We start from the raw sequence: 22,377 nt of genomic DNA, 5'->3' as shown, positions 1-22,377 counted from the left end.
AAAGAGATAATAACATTTAAAAAAATGAAATGAAAAAAAAATATTACGTTAAAAAATACATTAAACAAACACTTACTTCTACATGATCAAGTGGTAAACTTTCAGACAGTTTTTGTACAATCTCTACGGCATTTAATATCACAAATATCCATAAGAGAAAGGCTACCGGTTTCAGAAAGACTTTGACTGACTTTTAAATCAAAGTCCAGATCGCCAAACACACCATCTTCCAGTAATTCAACATCTGGGATATTATCGTCAGATAAATTATTGTCTAAATTAGCGTGCGATAGACCAAATAAAGCGTCAACAGCTCTTTGACATTCGATAAATAAACTATCGTTATAATCAGTTGATCAATACCGACATTTGGAAAAATTAGTAAATGAGAGTTAAATCAAATTGTTGTTTAAAATATTTCTTTAATGAGATTGAGTCTTTTTGTAATGTTTCAGGGTTAAAATTAGATAGAAAAAAGAAAAATGTTATGTGGATAATTAGTGTAAACAATTAGATATTACGTAGACTAGTAAACCAGTTACATTTTTAGGAATCCATGTAGGTTACATTAAACATGTTGTTGTAAAGATTTCTGTCATCCGTTGAGGGCGCATATCATAATATGCTTCGAGTATTGATTGATTGATTGATTCTTTTATTTTTCACACAACATTCATGAAAATATAAATAATAAATTAAGTACAATAAAGTGTGAAAAACAGGATAACCACAAGAAAGCAAAGCTTTTAATCTGTGGCACCCTAACTTAAAATATAAATTTACAAATATATTACAAAATGTTTTCATGTAGTAAATAAATGAAGGAAAATACAACGTACTATAATATAATATATATATATATATATATATACATCACATTCTCAGAATATATACGAAAATGTAATTAATTAAGTTAAAGTTAGACATATTTTACAAATGTTGTTTTCGCAAAGATATATTGTTTCTTTATAGCTATTAATGCATTTATTTAGTAATAGTTTTTTAAATATTGATATATTTTCACTATCTCTTATATTTCTTATAAGTTGATTCCATAGCTTAGGTCCTCTATATGCTATACTTTGCTGACCCATATTAGTTGATTTTAATTTTATACAATAATTGTCTTTATTTCGAGTGTTATATGCATGATAATTATCAAATAAACTGAATAAAGAATTAAAACATTTTGGAAGTTGTCCTTTTTGGTATTTAAACATAAAATTTAAAACACTGTTGTTATACAAATCAAATATATTAATTGTGCCCGTTTTCACAAAGAGCTGAGAAGAAGGATGATGAAAGTCTACCTTACAAATAATCCTAAGAGCTCTTTTCTGAAGCAAAAGGAGGCGATCCAAATTTTCTTTGTTTCCCGCACCCCATACAATAATACCATATGTCAACACTGGTAATATAAGTGTCTTGTATATGGTAAGTAACACTTCAGTAGATACTAAATGTTTTATATGACACATGGCACCAATTATTGAGGATGCTTTACAAGAAACTGCATTTGTATGGTGTCTAAAGTTCAGTTTCTCATCAATGATGACACCGAGAAATTTAGTATATGGTACTCTATCTATTGAAACTCTATTTATTGAAAGTACAAATTGGGATGTGTCAATGTTGGTATTCTTTCCACTAAATAACATATACGTAGTTTTGGTTGTATTAATATTTAATCTATTAGTTTTACACCATTTCTCAATTTTATTTAGTTCATTTGTCATTATTGTAAAGGCAGTGACGACATCATTGTGTTGTAAAAACATATTCGTATCATCTGCAAACATTATTAAATCAACGACATTACTTACAGAAAACATGTCATTTATGAAAATCAAAAACAGCAGGGGTCCAAGAATTGACCCTTGTGGAACGCCTTGTTTTATTATTTTGGTTACAGACTGACACTTCCCAATTTGTACGAATTGTTGTCTTTCTCTAAGGTAGCTTCGGTACCAATCAAGAACCACGCCTCTTATTCCATAATGGGGCAATTTTGTGAGCAATAATTCATGATCTATCGAATCGAACGCCTTGGATAAATCCAAAAATACGCCAATCATAAATTGCTTGTTGTCAACGGCTGTCGTTATTTTATCGGACGATGTTGAGCACGCACTCGTTCGCAGTTAATGTCATATGAACATGCCTGAAGCGTTCCAATCACCATATATTATTATGAAAATTATAGTGTTTTGGTGAGTTCTGAAATATTATTAACCTTATTACCTGTTTTTATATAAACCAGGAATCCTGGTAATAGGCTGTAATTGTTGATAAGAAGATTTAAAAGTTATATTTAAGTCAGTTTAGGTGAAGTCTACTCTAGGCCGTCGCACGCTGTTTCCATTGTTTTGTATTCAGCGAGAGCCTCTATCGCTCGGACAGGTTGGGTCACGTGACCCGTATGCTAATATTACCGGTACTATTGCTAATTATCCGTTTCTATTTATTTTGTATTTGTAGTGATAAATGAACACACACACATTGCCAAATTGCCACATTGATACCTTGCCACTTTGCAACCTCAACACCAATACTGTAGAGGATTACCTATTAAAAGTTACCTTGAGTTGTACATGCTGACTACTTGTTTTATTACGTCTGTCATTCTACCTAACTACTACCGAACCAGATATAACAGTACTTACATACATTTCTACATATTATGTGAAAAGAGAAACTGGGATAAAAAAAATACCAATCTAGAAAATGTATTAAACTTATGGAAAAGAAGGAATCTTACATTTTTTGGTAAAATTAATATTGTTAAAACACTTGCATTGTCCAAGTTTGTCGCAAGTATAATTTATGTTCCAAAAGATATAGTTAAACAAATAGAAAAACTACTATATACATTTCTATGGGGAGCTAGAAGGGAAAAGATAAAGAGAACAGCCTTAATTAAAAATATTAAAGAAGGTAGTTTAAACATGCCAGATATTAGCTCTGTGGTTGAATCACTGAAACTAAATTGGGTCAAGCGACTGTTAAGTCCAGATCCAGGTAAATGGAAATGCATAGCAAAACCAACAACTTTAATAGAAATAAAAAATCAACAATTATGTGAAAACAAGTTTATAGTATCTAACAATAAATCATTGTACTTCAAATCATGGTTATATTCTGATTATAAAACAATTGGTGATATATTTATAAATGATAGGTATGTAATTTTTTTTTTTTTGTATAAAAAACATAATGGTTTAATTGAATACTTACAGCTTATGAATGCCATACCAAATGTGTGGAAAGAAATTATTAGAAAAGACAATACAAATAATCAAGATGTAGGTAATATTGATTCATTGTTGCATAAGAACATTAAATGATCTATCTACTATAAATATTTTATAAACAAACGTTCCAATGAACTAGGTTCACAAAGAAAATGGGAATGTGAGCTAAAAACGTAGAAATAGATTGGAATATTAGTAGAGGCTATATATGGTTTGACCTTGAAAAAATTCTAATAAAAGGTCTTTTGGTATTTTCTTGTAGCTTTAGGTGTCAATAACTGCGTTAGTGAGATATTGAGGGTCAAAAGTCAGTGACCTTTTTGTGGCATTTGATGGCTCATAACTCCTCAACTCCTGGGTTTAAAAAGACAAATGTGGTTTCTACATCTATGTTTTAGTGGTCAAACAACAAAATAAAGTTTTTGCAAATTTCGGGTTACTTGTGCCATTGGTCAGATAGTCGGGTCAAAGGTCATTGACCTTTATTCATTAATAACTACTGCTAGTGTAGGACCTGAGTAAGATTTGTATGCATTCAATTTAGGAGAGAATATCTCATTTGATATTTGACCCCAAGGAACAACATGGGATATGTGTCAAATTCGTTATCTGGGGCGAACATGCCCAAAATCGGGGTCAAGGGTTAGAAATGTGTGGTTCTTATATCTCGACAACCACTTGTCATACAGATTTGCTTTTGGTGTCAAATTGTTCAGAATATACATATTTATATTCGGTCTAACACAATTTTTACCCAAAAAATGACCGGAAATGCTTTTACTGACCTTTGACCAAAAAACACATTTTCGGGATAAATTATTATTTAAAATGTCAATGGACACACTGTATGGTATCAAATGAAAGCATATACAATATGCTACCCATTGTTACCCAACTTGTATTGAACATTTTTTAATTAGGAATCTAATCTTATGGAAAATGTGCCTAATTTGATTACTTTTATACAAAAAATGAATATTTAGTAGCGTAATTGTTGTGCTTATTTATATAATATTAAATAATTTTAAATAAGTGTTTGGAAGAACAATTTGGTATCAAATAAAAGCTCATACAATATTCTATCCATTGCTATCCAACTTGTAATAAAAATCTGTAATTATGATGCTACTTTGGTGAAAAATGTGCATATTTTATTGCTTTTTGACAAAAATGGGTATACATTACCAGATAATTTATTTTGGTTTATTTATGATATTAAATAATTCAAATGTTTGAAAAGACATATTTGGTATCAAAGGAAAGCAAATACAATATGCTATCCATAGCTACCTAACTTTTATTTAAGTATGTGATGTTATTTTTGGAAAATATGCATATTTTATTAAATTTAGACAAAAATGAGTATAAATTAATGTAAGTTTATTTTAGGTGAAATAATTCTAGCGTTGTAATGAAATAGTTGGTATAAAAAAGAAAAGACTTAGTTGTAGTATTAGGTTCTTTATTTGGTAGACCAAACAAAATGGCATTGCAGTAGTCTAACCGTGATGTTATTAGTGCATGGACAAGTTTAATAAGCGAGGAGTGGGTTATGGATTTGCGAATTGATCTTATGTTACGAAGGTGGTAGGTATCAGATTTACTAATGTTGTTGATAGGTCTGGACATAATCGTTGCTGAGTCAAATACAACTCCGATATATCTAACCTCCAACGATGATGTGATTGATGTTTCTAGCAATGGCCAATTTCTTGAAGTGTTTTGAATGAAGAAATAAGATTTCTGTTTTACCAGGGTTAAAAAGAGCATGTTTTTAGTTAGCCAATCCTGAACATCAACAACACAAGCTTCGATAACCGACTTCGCCTCATTAAACTCTGCTGGATTAAAGCTGATGTACAGTTGTGTATCATCTGCGTACACATGATATTGGACACAATGTCTCTTAATGATATCACTCATGGGCGAGATGTAAACTAAAAACAATACTGGACCCAGTATTGATCCTTGAGGAACACCGCATTTCAGGCCGATAAAGGTGGATTTGACATTACCAATCTGGACCTGCTGCTTCCTAGAAGACAAATATGACAACCAATTTAGAGCAGATCCACGGATACCAATAGACGAGAGTCTTGCAATAAGAATGGAATAGTCCATGGTATCAGAAGCTGTCGACAGGTCGAGGTACACAGAAAAAAAGACAATTACCTTTATCCAGAGCTAAAATAATATCATTATGCACCTTGAGAATGGCTGACTTTGTACTGTGGTGCTTTCTATATGCTGATTGAAGAGGGTCGAACAGATTATTGTCGTCAAGAAAATGTATAAGATCTAAAGCAACGCATTTCTCAAGGATCAATTAGATAAGAAAGCGACATTAGAAATAGATCGAAAATTTGCCATGCAAGTATGATCCAGTGAAGGCTTCTTTAAAATAAATGTAACTAGACCCAACTTCAAAACATCAGGAAAGGTCGTACTAGTTGATAAAAATAAATTAATAATAATTCTAAATACTGAAGTCAATTATGCACATTTTCCATAAAGTTATATTCCTAATTAAAAATGTTCAATACAAGTTGGGTAGCAATGGGTAGCATATTGTATATGCTTCCATTTTATACCATACAGTGTGTCCATTGACATTTTAAAGAATAATTATACCCGAAAATGTGTTTTGTTGGTCATTTTTTCGATCAACCAGCATGGGCCAACAGCTTAAGATCTGCATGGCAACTTGTCAAACAACTCTCAGGGAAGAGATCTCAAAGTGCCTGCATCATGGGAGAGGATCGTCTTCTAGCATGGAAAACTCACTTCCACAAACTACTATCGGTGGAGACTTCAGTGGTAGATGACATGGATATCGGCAAAATCTTTAACTTCAACCACCAGATAAGCTCCGAGAAGTTCTCCGAGGCTAAGGTGTCAATTGCCTGCAAACAGATGAAATCTGGCAAAGCACCTGGTCTTGACGGTCTTCCCATCGAAATATAGAAATTACCTGGCACCCAGAACGCTCTCACTTCTTTCTGCCATCAAACTCTTGACGGAAACAGGCCATCAGAATGGTGAATTTCTGGGATCGTTCCTATCCCGAAAAAAGGTGATCTTTCAAAACCAGATAACTACAGGGGTATTTCATTATCACAATTTGCTGCAAAGATCTACAATCACCTGATTTTAAATAGGATACGTCCTGTGAACCAGAATGGCTTTCGTCAGGCACGATCAACAACTACGCACATTCTTGCCCTGAGGAGAATTGGTTAAGAACCATCACAAAGAGGCAGTCATTATCTTTATTGATTTTCGCAAAGCCTTCGATTCCATCAATCGCAACATTATGATGAAGATCCTCTTAGCATACGGCATCCCTCATGAAATTGTAGAAGCCATCAGAGTAATGTATATCAATACATCAGCAGTTGTCCTGACTCCAGATGGTGAGACTGATTGCTTCAACATCGACTCTGGCGTACTTCAAGGAGACCCTCTTGCTCCATTCTTGTTTATTGTCTGCCTTGACTATGCAATGCGATCAGCAACTACATCATCAGACGGTCTCACCCTCCACCGTAGGCGTAGTAGAAGACATCCAGCTGAAGTACTACCAGACCTAGACTTTGCCGATGACATCACCATTCTTGAAGATTCCATACATGCTGCCGAAAATCTACTGCACAGAATTCAACAAGCCACACAAGCTATAGGTTTATACTTAAACATCAAGAAGACCCAATTCATACATTTAAACCCCTCATCACCTTCTATAACTTTCGCACTGGATGGATCAGCAATAGAACAAGTAGAGGATTTCAAGTACCTCGAAAGCTACTGTTCATCCACTAACCATGATGTCGAAGCAAGACTTGGTCAAGCATGGGGTGCGCTGAACAGTCTTTCGAAAATATGGGCATCTCGTATCAACAAGTCCACAAAAATCCGCCTCTTTAAGTCAACAGTTGAAGCTATTCTTCTTTACGGCTGTGAGACATGGAGTCTTACTTCATCGCTCTCAAAATCATTGGATGGAGAAAGTCCAAAACATCCCATGGTCCTCACACGCCACCAACAAGACACTATATGCAAACCTTCCTCTTCTTACAACCATCATTCAAAGACGTCGCATGGGCCTGGCCGGTCATGTTATGAGAAGCTCTGAGCCAGCCTCAAGAGTTCTCCTTTGGGAACCAGAAGAGAAAAGGAAAGTCAACTGACTTGGCTTCACATTCTGTTGAAAGATACCAAACTAGACCTGAGTGAACTGAGAAAGAGCATGCTTGATAGAGATGTGTGGAGACAAATTATCATGGCACCCACTTAATAGTGACATTAAGTAAGTAAGTTTGGTCAAAGGTCAGTAAAAGCATTTCCGGTCATTTTTTGGTGTAACAGTTGTGTTAGACCGAATATAAATATGTATATTCTGAACAATTTGACACCAAAAGCAAATCTGTATGACAAGTGGTTGTCGAGATATAAGAACCACACATTTCTAACCCTTGACCCCGATTTTGGGCATGTTCGCCCCAGATAACAAATTTGACACATATCCCATGTTGTTCCTTGGGGTCAAATTATCCTATAATAGTTGAGATATTCTCTCCTAAATTGAATGCATACAAATCTTACCCAGGTCCTAGACTAGCAGTAGTTATTAATGAATAAAGGTCAATGACCTTTGACCCGACTATCTGACCAATGGCACAAGTAACCCGAAATTTGCAAAAACTTTATTTTGTTGTTTGACCACTAAAACATAGATGTAGACACCACATTTGTCTTTTTAAACCCATGAGTTGAGGAGTTATGAGCCATCAAATGCCACAAAAAGGTCACTGACCTTTGACCCTCCATATCTCACTAACATTTTTTGGTATTTATTCACACCTAAAGCTACAAGAAAATACCAAAAGACCTTTTATTAGAATTTTTTCAAGGTTACATAGGATAAATGTCACATATAGCCTGTAGTATATGGTATTATAAGTTATACAAGATGAAACATTATAGTTAAAGTTGCTCAATTCAACTTTAAACTCCAACATCGAATATTACCGTGTAAAAAAAAATTAAAACTATGGAATTTAGCAGAAAACAATTTATGTGACAATATTGTATAAATCAGAAAGTGAACAGCACATGCTGTTTGAATGCAATGCCATTCAATGGACATGGCACATGCTATCATCCTTATTATCTAGTTTTCATGATTCATGGTATTTTGGCATGATTTGTGTATTTTGGCAAAGCAGATTTGCGTATTTTGGCATGATTTGTGTATTTTGGCAAAGCATAGCGCCCTCAATTTGCGTGTTTTGGCATGATTTGTGTATTTTGGCCAAGCAAATTTGCGTATTTTGGCATGATTTGTGTATTTTGGCAAAGCAGATTTGCGTATTTTGGCATGATTTGCGTATTTTGGCAAAGCATAGCGCCCTCAATTTGCGTATTTTGGCATTATTTGCGTATTTTGGCAAAGCATAGCGCCCTCAATTTGCGTATTTTGGCAGGGTACTCACCAACCCTAATGAATAAAAGTGGGACGACCCCACAAAAGACAAAAAAAAAAGAATTAAATCAAATTACACTATTTTTTATCCTTCCATGATTTTCTAATATTACGATTGGTCAAACAATCTTTAATAGTTAGGAAACCTCTCCCATCATCATTCGCGGTACTATATACCATTTATTTGTATTAACAAAAAATATATTATACAGTATTTCTTTCACAAGCATATTTCTATAAACTTACTTATACATTATCAATGCTACAAAAAAATGGGCTAACGTCTAAGAAAAACTGTCAGAATTTTTTCAGTAAACTTTAATGGAAATAAAGTATATTGTCTGTATGTATACCTATAATTATTATCTATATATAAATTATGGTTAATTCTGACATAGGCGAGCACAATGCAAAAACTTCGGTACAAATCTCCGCCATGGATACCTACCTTATCTATCTCAGATGTACCGCGAAACGTAGATTTGATAACATTAGTTTTCACATCGACGCTATTGTTCCACTTTTGTCTTTTACAACGACAAAATTTAGCGTTACCTATCGAAATTTGTGGATATCACAAGGTTATTTTCACACTCACAAAATGGCCGTTGGTGGCGCCATTCAATATTAAATAAAACAATATTTTAGTGGTTCAACGTATCGTGAACTACTGAAATTAATTTGTTTTAGATATTCAACTAATCAATTATATTGATTAAAGGCATTTACTTTACGTGAACTACAATTTGTTTTAGTAATTTAACTTTTATTGAAGGCCTTTACTTTTATGCGAACTACAATGTGATTGTAGTGATTCAACTGAATCGTGAACTACAATTTATTTGTTTTAGATATTCAAATATCAATTATAAAGGCCTTTACTTTACGTGAAATACAATTTGTTTTAGTAACTTAACTAATTATTTATGCTATTTATTAATCATTTTATCAAATTTAGGTGCGATTCAATGTTACTATAGTATAGGAGGCCAGGCCTACCGTACAGGGAAACACCTTTACTGTTTATCGATTATTTCTGTTGCTTGCTCTATTTGATGGTGTCTACTACGACTACTACTATAAGTAGGCTACGAAAGTTGTTATTTGATCATTTTGTTCCAAAATTAACAAGATGCTGTTGTCATGATATATTGTGATACAAATGTTAAAGCCCCGCTCACTGTCACCCACGTTGATAAACTATGCTTTTGGTCTCTTGGTACGGTCACGTTAGAGACTGATTGATGACCCCTATTAACGGTTTCCTCCTGTGTGTAACGTTCAGATAATATATATAATAATATAATATGTATATTATAGCGTATACTATACTAATACCAATTGTTGTAATACCAATTGTTGAAAGTGTTTACATCATTACAGGGAGAATTAATGTACATTTTGTTTACAAATAAATAAATCTATTGAGTAACTTTTCCACTTTACGTTCCTAACCACCGATTGCTGTCAAGTGTCCATACATCATTACTGACAGGGGACGTAATCAATCATAATTGGTATACATTTCGCATCTTACCAAACTTATTTTCAGTACAGGTTCAAATCTCACACACACATTCGGCGGAAGACCGAATATAATAACTAGCCTATATTGTTCTCTATTCGTACATTTTTTAAACTCTAATTTGCTATATTACCCTGGAAGCGATATTTTTTGCGTACCTAATTTATGGACCACCATGAAACATCACAAAATAAACATACATTACTCATCAGTCATATGCATAGGTGTCACCCGGGCTTCAATTTCCAGAGGCGTTGGTCATGTTTTCGAGGACCATTCAGGTACATTTCCATTTTATCACTTGACAGTTTTTATAGGCTTTTTTATGCCCGTGTAATAGGTCTAATGTATTATATTTGTGTATATTTTTTATCGTTCTTGGTTTTAATGTTAATTTTATGCATATGTGTATATATTGTATGGGTATGTGTATGTATATATATGTTTGATATATATAGTATGTATTTCTATATATATACGTGTGAATGTATTGATATTATATATATATACAAATATGAATGAAAAAATCAAGACTCAGGTTAATAATTCAACATATTTATTAACACTACAGACTGTTTTATGAGAGAGATAAAATACCTCCTCAATCTTCAAGTGTTAGGCTCTGAGTAAAGTAATTAGAAGTACAATGATCAGGGAAAGACTGTTTATAGTTAATATATGCAAGCAACAGAACAATAGTTGTATATTCGACCGAATTCGATCAATAGGTGTCTTTAATTAGTAACCTTTATATCTCAATAAGAATTTTCTTCTATATCTGCATGTGCTAAATAATTCGTTTCTTTGATTAAGAGAGCAAATATCAGGCTTATATATTATACAGATATTGCCTGCTTAGAGGTGAAATACAAGATTTGACATCCCCGAGGGAATATATATATCCCGAAGCGGCAGCTTCAACCGTGGCGCAACGGTTGAAGCGTTGTCTTGCGATGGAGTGACAATTCCACCCGAGTTCAAGATCCAGTAGATGACTTTTGTTTATTTATCGGCAAACGCGAGCCACACGAAAATTACACAGTCAATATCATCGAACTCGAGAATGTATATGTTTAATGACAGGGGACACGATAATTACGCGAAAATTACTCAGTCAATATCATCGTTCTCGAGGATATATACGATTTACGATCCTCGCAGCGGTAGTCATGTGATGCAGTTTCAACCAATCACGTTCACGTATTTCCATAGGCTATATAATATTATAATGAAATATTTCTCTTGCAGAAATAGGTTGCAGCGTTTACTTATATTGGAATAAGGCTTACATTTGGCTAATACTCGCCATTTAATATTATATTTAATGTCATCTTTAAGTTTCCAAACATGCTAAGCGCTGTACTATTTTTATACTTTTCATTACAGAATGAGCTTGTATGCCCATTGTATCTACACTTAAAAAGTATTTTCTGTCAGTCCAACATATGTTTCAACTTTGTTAGTGCCATTTCTTGTGAGGTTCAGGGACGATTCGGCTCTGAGACGATTCGGCCCGGGACAATTCGGCCCACTTTTGGTGAGACGATTCGGCCCACTTTTGGGCCGAATCGTCTCACTTTGTGGGCCGAAACGTCTCACTTTAGACCAAATTCATATTCATTTTTTTTGGTATTTATCCAGTTTTTAAAGGTGTTTAACAATCCGTATTTATTGATATTGACAATCTTGATATAATTTTTTAGTCACGCGAACGATGTAAACAAGTTACGCCCTCTGTTGGTCGCTTGGCGAAATAAACAAGGTTTTCGAAGTAATAAATTGAATATAAATTACGTTTTTTTAGTAATTTATTGATATTGACAATCTTGATATAATATATAATAAATTACTAAAAACAACAGAGGGCGTAACTTGTTTACATCGTTCGCGTGACTAAAAAATGATCATTTTCGATAAATTTAAGTGTGCCGAATCGTCCCGGGCCGATTCGTCCCGGGCCGAATAGTCCCGGGCCGAATCGTCCCAGGGCCGAATCGTCCCAGGGCCGAATCGTCCCGGGCCGAATCGTCCCGTCACCTCAGTGGCCTGGTATACTACACCACTTGTTAAGCATTTCCCATCTAAAGGGCAAATCAAATACAAATATATAAACTGAAAGATACACAAATTATGATAAATAAGTTAACAAACGTTTCATAACTAAACAACTTTTTTCATTAAACATGCAACATATTTTGTAATAGATAACATAACAAAAAATATGCAGAAAATAATGTAAATATATATATGAGATTCTGTAATTGTTGTTTATGTAACATTGAATGAATAAAGGTGGTAGTTTATTACCCTATAATACAGATATCTAATTAGCAAATACAACAATAAAAGTACAAATAGAAATAAAAAGTAAAAGTAACAAAAGTGAACTCTACATGAGTGAGTATTTATTTATTAATAGTTGTTGTATTTCCTTTTTAAATTTTCCGATTTTAGTTTCACACTTTATGTTTTCAGGTAAACGGTTCCAAATATTTGCCCCTCTATAGGCAATACTTCTTTGTCCTATATTTGTTCTTTTTAGAGGAATACGGAAATCACTCTTCTTCCGCGTACCATACTCATGTACAGATTCCATTTTTGTAAAAAAAAAAAGTTAAATGAAACTGGTAAATTGCCCATACGGAATTGAAACATAAATACAGCAGTGTACTTCTCATACAAGTCAAAAATATTCAATAGGTTTTTGTTATAAATAAATTTGCTGATGGATGCTGATAATGCACTTTACATATAATTCTGATCGCTCGTTTTTGAAGTATGTGTATTCTCTGTAGCTTCGTTGCCCCACAACTCCCCAAATAGTTATTGCATATATTAGGTGAGGTAAAATTAACGAGTTGTACATTATTAACAAAACATCTGATTGAACAATATATTACGTTTTTTCTTATACATGCTTCTAAATTCGATAAACTTGGTCTTCTTTGTATTCAGACTCAATTTGTTTGCAGTAAACCAATCACTTAATTTACTTAATTCTGTATTTAAAGTGTTAATTAAAAGGTTTATATTTTTGTGCTTAAAAAATACATTAGTATCGTCAGCAAAAATGACAAATTCTAAATATTTACTACTTTCAACAATGTCATTTGTATAAATTATAAAAAGTAACGGCCCAAGAATTGAGCCTTGTGGTACTCCATATTCAATCAGTTTTAATTCTGATTTACAATTTCCCATGTGAACATATTGTTTTCTCATATATAAGTAGCTCTTAAACCATTCAAGAACAATGCCCCTAATACCATAAAATTTGAGTTTTTGTAAGAGAATCTCATGATCTATCGTATCAAATGCCTTAGAAAGGTCTAGGAAGACGCCGATACTTATCATTTGTTTATCTATTGCTGAAGTAATTTTTTCTATTGTTTGTGAAATTGCATGACTCGTAGAGTGGTTTTTGCGAAAACCAAACTGTGATTTATTAATGATGTTACGTTTGTCAAGGTATTGAGTTGTTTGATCATACACAACCCTTTCATACATTTTAGAAATACAAGGCAAGACTGAAACAGGTCTATAATTTTTTATGTCATTTTCATCGCCACCCTTGAATATAGGCACAGTTCTGGCAATCTTTAATTCATCTGGAAAGTAACCAGTTGTCAATGATATATTAACAATATGTTTAATCGGTATTGCGAAAATGGTTTAACATAACGAGCACCAATTCCATCATTACCAGGTGACTTACATCTAGATTATCAATATATTTCTTAATGTCATGTTCATTTACTGGCCTAACAAACATAGAATTGGCGTAATTGCCAGACATTAACGTTGGTGGATCTATTCTATTACCTCTTTTATTTTTTATATCAGTTGCTATATTTTTGCCAATATTAATAAAATATGAATTCATTGCTGCTGCCTGATCTTGTTCATTGTTGTAATAGTTTGTATTTAAGAACATCTTTGACGGTTTTTCCGAATTGTAATTTTTTTCTAATAAATTGTTAATATTTTGGCATGTTTTTTTAGAGTTATTTTTATTTTTCTCAAATTCTTCATTCAGGTAATTCGTTTTTAGTCGCGTGGACGCGACTCTATAGTTCACTATGTCGGTCGGTCGGTCTGTCGGTCTGTCTGTCGGTCTGTCGGTCTGTCTGTCGGTCCGGTATCACTATGCATTGTAGCACGCGACTTAATGGCTGTTGGCCTTGTTCTTAGTCGTATTAGTTTAGTTAATTTATTTCTGTAGTTAGTGTATTTAGATTTTATATAAAGTGTCGGATTTTTTCTATACAAACTGTATAGTTTTTCTTTCTTACGAATTGATATTGCAATACCTTCAGTGAACCACGGAGATTTATTTATATTTGCTCTCACGTGTATATTTTTTAAGGGAAAGCATTTATCTATCAGTCTATTTACTGTGTTACGAAAGTTAACGTACGACTCATTTGCATAACAGCTGCTAATTACATTCTCCCAGTCTTGCCGTTCTAGTTCAGTTCTTTATTGCGACGGGAATAGCTACGCTGTAACTTATATTTGTTTTCATGTTTTGTTGGAATTTTAACCGATTTATTTATGCAAAAGATAGGATAGTGGTCTGAAATATCCGTATAAGTTATTCCAGATTCTATCTGATGATATTGCTGTGAATTCGTAAGAATATTGTCGATTATTGAAGCTGTGTTTGCTGTTACACGCGTTGGCTTGTTTATGATAGGGATAAAAGAATGTGAGAAAAGGGTATCTGTATGCATCTGTACGTTACTTTCTGTGTAATTAGCTAAATCATACGTAACCCGTAAAGATACATATACATACATGCATATATGTTATATATTAACGAGGATATGATGATTATTAAGGCATGTAATTTGTTGTGAGTACCTGTATGGTTTGGTATAAATAGAGTGGAGGTACCATAATCTGTCCCATAATCTTAACTAAAATTACTAGTAGACAACTATGACATTATATCAGAGAAGTCATTGTTTGTGTATCATGCCATTTATGTATAATTTTCCATTTCTAAATACCGGTTTCCTCCCTTCGTTGTATGCCTTAGTCATCACGTCTCTGAACCTTCTCTTATCTTGAACGTCCGCCCAAGGTAAGTCTTCTGTTACGAAATAGGTGTGATCCCGTCTTAACAATTGTTTTGTCGATTTTAGTACTTTATATTTTTTAGGTCTCTATAAACATTTGGCAATAATTTGCCGAGGCTTACCGTTCTGCATTTTACGTCCAGTACGATGTGCATTCTCGATGTCCACTTTATCATGAATATTCAGATTGTCTTCAATAAAATGTTTCAGGACCGTAAAAGGATCTTCTTCATTATTTTCTTCGATTCCACCAAACCGTAAGTTAAAACTTCTTGAATACCTTTCAAGTTGTACAATTTCTTGTTTAATCGTTGTTAACGAACCTTGGTATCCTTCAACAGTGGGTGACAGCGTTTCATTTTCTTCACTAAGTTTCTCAATATCCTTCTTGTTTTGATCACTTAATTCTTGGGCAAATAAGATGGATGCCTCCATAGTTTTCTGGATCGATTCAACATTGGTAAGTCGACTTTCAACCTTGTCTAATCTCGCCAAGATGGTAACTTGGTTTGCTAGTATAGCGTCAAGCTTCTCATGCATTGTTTGTATTTGGCGCCCGTCGACATCATGTGATTCGGGATCCTGTGATTCTGTTTTTTTACCTTTGCAACCAGGTGGGCTAGCGTTATCTTTCACATTTTGTTTGTCTTTTCTCGGCATTTCGATCAATCAGCGTAAGTATGTTGTTTAACGGTAAGTAAATATTAATTACCTATATGTTTTCACTGATGTAATCGACAATTGACGATGTTTTTAACTGTATTTTAGGACTGTTCACAGAGAGAGAGAAATTCATATGTTAACGCATTGCCGGACGAATGACGATGACCAATAGATTTATCCTTTACCCGAACTGTAAACACGAAGCCAGGAAACAGATTAATTAGTAATAGTTGGGAGAATTCCTAATATAAGGATTAATAATGGGTTCGCAATGGTCAATCAAAAATACACGCTTGAAAAATAATTAACAATACCTATTCGAGTAGCACTGAAACTGATGCACAACTACATATATACGTGTATCTACAGAGAGCGATAGTCTAAATATGTTTATTGAGCTAATGAAAAGTATAGTTTATGTAATAATGAAACTACCGGACATTATTCACTACTTGAAAAATCAATTTTACATACCTAGTTTAGTATCAGTCATAAAAGTGTTACTGGACAACTGAACTTTACTCCAGATGCACACTGTTATAGTAGAGAATGTGTAAAATATAATATGCCTGTTTTACTTTGTTCGTTATCATAGGCAAATTTCGTGATACTATCACATATCAAACTCATGTAAAGCATCATAAGCGTTAAACCTAACCCTTAATCTAACTTTCCATGAAACAGGTTCACGCCGTGTGGAAAAATGAGATGCTGGCTTCAGCGTATCTGGTAAAATCCCAGTTGTAAATTAATGTTATTGAGTTACTGTTTTATCAAACTTGTATTTTATGTCCTGTAGGTTTATAAATTAGCACTAGCTTTGATTCGAAATAAGGAGTTTAAAAGAAAGGGTCAAAATCTTTTTCGTCAATTTGTTCTGTCGCTTTGTCTCCTCCTTGGCGTAGAAAAACTTTTTTGAACATCCCATTTTTCCGCATACCTAAAAGCTCGCATTCTAAGGACGCCCCCTTTGCTTGGTTATGAAAAACTTTATTATTTCTAATTTGTGTTTTAACCTCACAAACGTCATTAACCTGTTGCCTCAACTTTCTAAAAAGAGCTAAGTCTGATTCAAACGTTGAGCCATATCTTTGTACTTTTTGCCAGAGTGTTTTATTGAAATACGAGTAAAGCATTCTATCTGCAAAATTCCACGCTCGTATCTTCTCCTGTAATTTGTCAAGTAATGCTGTTACGTTTTCACGTCCATTTTTAGCTATATATAGTACATCATTCCAAGACCAACACAACTCTTTCCTTAGGACAACAAGCGATTCATCAATGTGTTCTAAAATTATAACCATTTCAAACTCGTTGTTCAACAGATCAAGATATCTTTCCACTAGCTGTGTGTCCCCGTGATATTTATGATCTAATCCGAGATCAAACAGTTGATTGTTTCTTGCATAATACCAAGCTCTTCCAGAATTCCCTCGCCACTTGACTTTCCTCAGGTTTTCCCAATAATGGTCAGGATATTGTAAAAACCTTTTAATGTTTTCATAGTCTGATTCAGTTTTATTTCTTATCAATGCTCTCTTTAATTGGAATTGGTCAAACGCAGACTCGAATTGCCCGGCTGGTTCCCGAATTATTGTTATGTATTTTGTATCAGGGTTCATGAATGAAATGAGTCCTGCTCTGATATAGCGGAAGTGAACAGATGTCAAGTTATACTTATAATTATCATAGTCACCTTTTTCAACTCCTAATGGGGGGAGAAAACTATGACGAGGAGTATCTTTGTTTAAAACCGTAAATGAACCTATATGGCCATTAGAAGTTTTATTTTTGTTGAACGCAAATGATAAGTTGTGGCGAAATCCAAATATATTCATGATGTGTCCCATGGTCGTACTACCAGTCTTGTGCGTTTTTATGTAACAAACATTTTTCTTCTTTGGTAAACAGCTTGAAACATTGCCAAATGTTCTCCAAAAATCGATTTGGTGACTTTCTAGATTTGTATGATATTTGCCTAATGGTCTATTCCTGTAATATAAATAATAAATTATCATTTTTCTTTTACACTAACTTGTGTTAACGTGCACGAAGTTCACACCCACATGGGTCGTAGTTGAAAGTGAACGTACGACGTAATGATATTGGGATCTGACCTTGTAGTCTCTACATGTAGCAGCGCTCCTGAAGCTATTCCATCGCTGGGCCGGTGGTAGTACACGGGTTTAGGCCAGGCTATGTGTGCGGCTTAGGCCAAGCCTAGATCTTTTATTTTCTGTACAAGAAGGCCGTCCTAAGCATATTATTAACGCTAATTTATTGACTCAGGTACTACTCAGGTGTTTTTTTCTAGAATTTATCATTATCTTTTACAGTCCTACTTTCCTACATTTTTAAAGTATTTTTTTTCCATCATCATTTCAACATATATGTTTACTTTCTAATCAAAACAATTTCAATAATACGAAAATTCACCTTATTCGGTTGTAGAATTTGCCATCACTGTTTTTATAACTGGGTACTTCATTGATATACACCAACATAACAAATACAACCAACATACAAAACACACATGTTATCTGAAAGATAATTGGTCATTTAGTTTCGATAATTATAAAAATAGATGATTTACTCTAGAAGTGATTGTTCTTGATCATCAGTTATCAGGGCTAAAAAGCAAATTCATTTAAAAATCAGGTTGCTTTATCCTTCTATAACCACATACTTTTGTAATAAAAAAATTCAGCTGAAATTGTTCCTGTTCTTTATGTATTTTTATGTATTATTGAATCAAATGAGCATACATATATATTTTTTTTGGCTTATTTCAGTCATTACTATACAATATGTATATATTTGCTTCATTTGGAGGTTCAGACCTAAAGCCAAATTGGCTTAATGCAATCTCTACACACATTTTTTATCATTTAAATGTATGTATTGTGTTATATTTTGTGTGAAATAAAATCTGAAACTAAATGTACCAGTGATTCACAGGCATATTTTGTTATTATTATATAGCGTATGTAAACACGTGAACGTGGATTGTCGAAATGACGTCAATTCATAAGCCTACAATCAGTGTCTGTCATCTAAACATTACGTTAGGGCGTACTTCTGCTAAATCAGAACCTGGAGCGGTTGGGATAAACTGGGATTAAATGCAGTGGCAGATTCCTATATAATTTTGATTTGTTTTATCCCCCACTCGCAGACATAGATACATTGTAAAAAACTGTGATTTTTCAAAAAAAGTATACGGTTTCAAAGTATTTAATAACTTTTCAAGATTTGTTAACCTTTTAGCACAGTTTCATTTTTTGCATAATTCCTAAAATACGTTTTGGAACAGAGCCAGTTAAATTTATATACGGTTTATCTTTTTTGTTATCTATGTTTTTCCAATCCCCATTGCATTTGCCTTGTTCTTATTTAAACAATGAATAGACCTCGTTCTGTGATTGTTTTTCCATTTACTGTATCCTTCTGCACTTTTATATTTTATAATAATTTTTCTTGTTGTATACCACATTTTATTTCGAAATGTTACCCATACATTTAATGACACATTCTATGTGTTGTAATAAAATTGTATTATTGGGTAATGTAATTACAAAATTAAATTAAAAAACAGGCAGATTGCCTTTCTAAAAACAAGTTACAAAAATGTCTGCTGTTTTCTTCAGCGAAATGGCCTTTGATATATCCATTTTGATCCCCATTTACAACAAATTCTATTGTCTATTACTAAGAATATGTGGTTAGTAAATAAATAGTTTTTTGTAGTTCTTTTTGTATTTCTCATGTCGTTACTTAAATAACCTTCATTTAAATACATCACAGATTAAATATTTAAGCTCTCCCAAAAACATTTGTAAAACCAAACTCAACCATATCCGGGGGGTTTATTTATTTTTTATTTATTTTTATTCATAAATTCATCCCAACTTTATGGTAAAACCTGTTTTACATTGTGATCTGTCTTGAACAAATGTGAAAGTTTTGTGAAATAGTACCGTTGGGTATTGTTAAACCTTTCTGCTTAATCACCATGAAAAATGATAAATGACTGCCTAAACTTGCATTCAATGTTAAACTCCAAAATCGTAATAAGTTAACGTGAAAATGGATCATATCACAGAAATTATCAAATGTAAAATAATAATACTATCCTAAATCTATAATTATTACTACATTATTGTACATATTATTACCCCAGTGATTTTTGGATCAAACACGTATAGAAGCATATTCCCATAATGGCTCATATTATTTTAATTGGATACAATGTTGTAATAAATCAACTATGAATATGGACTCTGCCTACTTGTATGATGAAGATGTAAAAAAAACTTCCATAAGACAGGCCAATTTTTTGAAAAAAAAAATATTTTGAATCGCAAATGTCTTACTGTGAGTGTGGGTACTGTTAGTTACATAAGCACACATACATATAAACTTTATTACTGTGAGTGTGGGTGTGTGTTAGTCTCATTCAGTTAATCTCCTTCTACGATCATTGTTTTAACTAGAGGGTGATAGACCGGCAGCCCAGAGACATTTGGTTAGATGAGCTAGGTACCAATATCTGACTATTTAAGTTTGTTGGGGGTCACTTGAAATCAATGAAAATAGGATTCTGCCAGGTAACCCCTGCTGCGTCTAGACCGGGGGGACCCCGAAAGGTGCTAAAAAATCGGCACCGGTTAGATGAGAGAGATACCACCTAATTTTACCACCACGGGATGCCCATTGGCATTCTTATACCAGTATCACAAACGACATACTTTTTGTCTGCTGCAATAGGCCCGCCAGACCCTCATACATTTAATGACACATTCTATGTGTTGTAATAAAATTGTATTATTGGGTAATGTAATTACAAAATTAAATTAAAAAACAGGCAGATTGCCTTTCTAAAAACAAGTTACAAAAATGTCTGCTGTTTTCTTCAGCGAAATGGCCTTTGATATATCCCTTTTGATCCCCATTTACAACAAATTCTATTGTCTATTACTAAGAATATGTGGTTAGTAAATAAATAGTTTTTTGTAGTTCTTTTTGTATTTCTCATGTCGTTACTTAAATAACCTTCATTTAAATACATCACAGATTAAATATTTAAGCTCTCCCAAAAACATTTGTAAAACCAAACTCAACCATATCCGGGGGGTTTATTTATTTTTTATTTATTTTTATTTATAAATTCATCCCAACTTTATGGTAAAACCTGTTTTACATTGTGATCTGTCTTGAACAAATGTGAAAGTTTTGTGAAATAGTACCGTTGGGTATCATTATACAAACACGTATAGAAGCATATTCCCATAATGGCTCATATTCTTTTAATTGGATACAATGTTGTAATAAATCAACTATGAATATGGACTCTGCCTACTTGTATGATGAAGATGTAAAAAAAACTTCCATAAGACAGGCCGATTTTTTGAAAAAAAAAATATTTTGAATCGCAAATGTCTTACTGTGAGTGTGGGTACTGTTAGTTACATAAGCACACATACAGATAAACTTTATTACTGTGAGTGTGGGTGTGTGTTAGTCTCATTCAGTTAATCTCCTTCTACGATCATTGTTTTAACTAGAGGGTGATAGACCGGCAGCCCAGAGACATTTGGTTAGATGAGCTAGGTACCAATATCTGACTATTTAAGTTTGTTGGGGGTCACTTGAAATCAATGAAAATAGGATTCTGCCGGGTAACCCCTGCTGCGTCTAGACCGGGGGGACCCCGAAAGGTGCTAAAAAATCGGCACCGGTTAGATGAGAGAGATACCACCTAATTTTACCACCACGGGATGCCCATTGGCATTCTTATACCAGTATCACAAACGACATACTTTTTGTCTGCTGCAATAGGCCCGCCAGACCCTCATACATTTAATGACACATTCTATGTGTTGTAATAAAATTGTATTATTGGGTAATGTAATTACAAAATTAAATTAAAAAATAATAATAATAATAATACTATCCTAAATCTATAATTATTACTACATTATTGTACATATTATTACCCCAGTGATTTTTGGATCAAACACGTACACTGCCTTGGCCCTGGCAGACCCCTCTAAAGTTAGACTAGAGATCCCCCTTTCCTTAACTAGCCCAGCTTAGATATTGTAGATACCACCAGCAACCAATGTTATATGATTTAGCACATTGTAAGCAATACCAAATGACCTATTACAGACTATCTGTACACTGCCTTGGCCCTGGCAGACTCCTCTAAAGTTCGACTAGAAACCCTATTTACCCCAAGTATAGCCTACCTTAAAATCGGCCTGTCTTCAACATTATGATACTGTACTCGAGCTGTTCAACCGGTTTTCAGCTATTACAAACATATCGTAGGAGGAGATAGTATTATTGTGTGCAGGTATTTTTTAAGAGGAC

Source organism: Antedon bifida, chromosome 5 (genome assembly GCF_963402885.1).
Source record: "Antedon bifida chromosome 5, ecAntBifi1.1, whole genome shotgun sequence".
NCBI classification, from domain to species: domain Eukaryota; kingdom Metazoa; phylum Echinodermata; class Crinoidea; order Comatulida; family Antedonidae; genus Antedon; species Antedon bifida.
Note: the sequence above shows the minus strand (reverse complement) of the source record.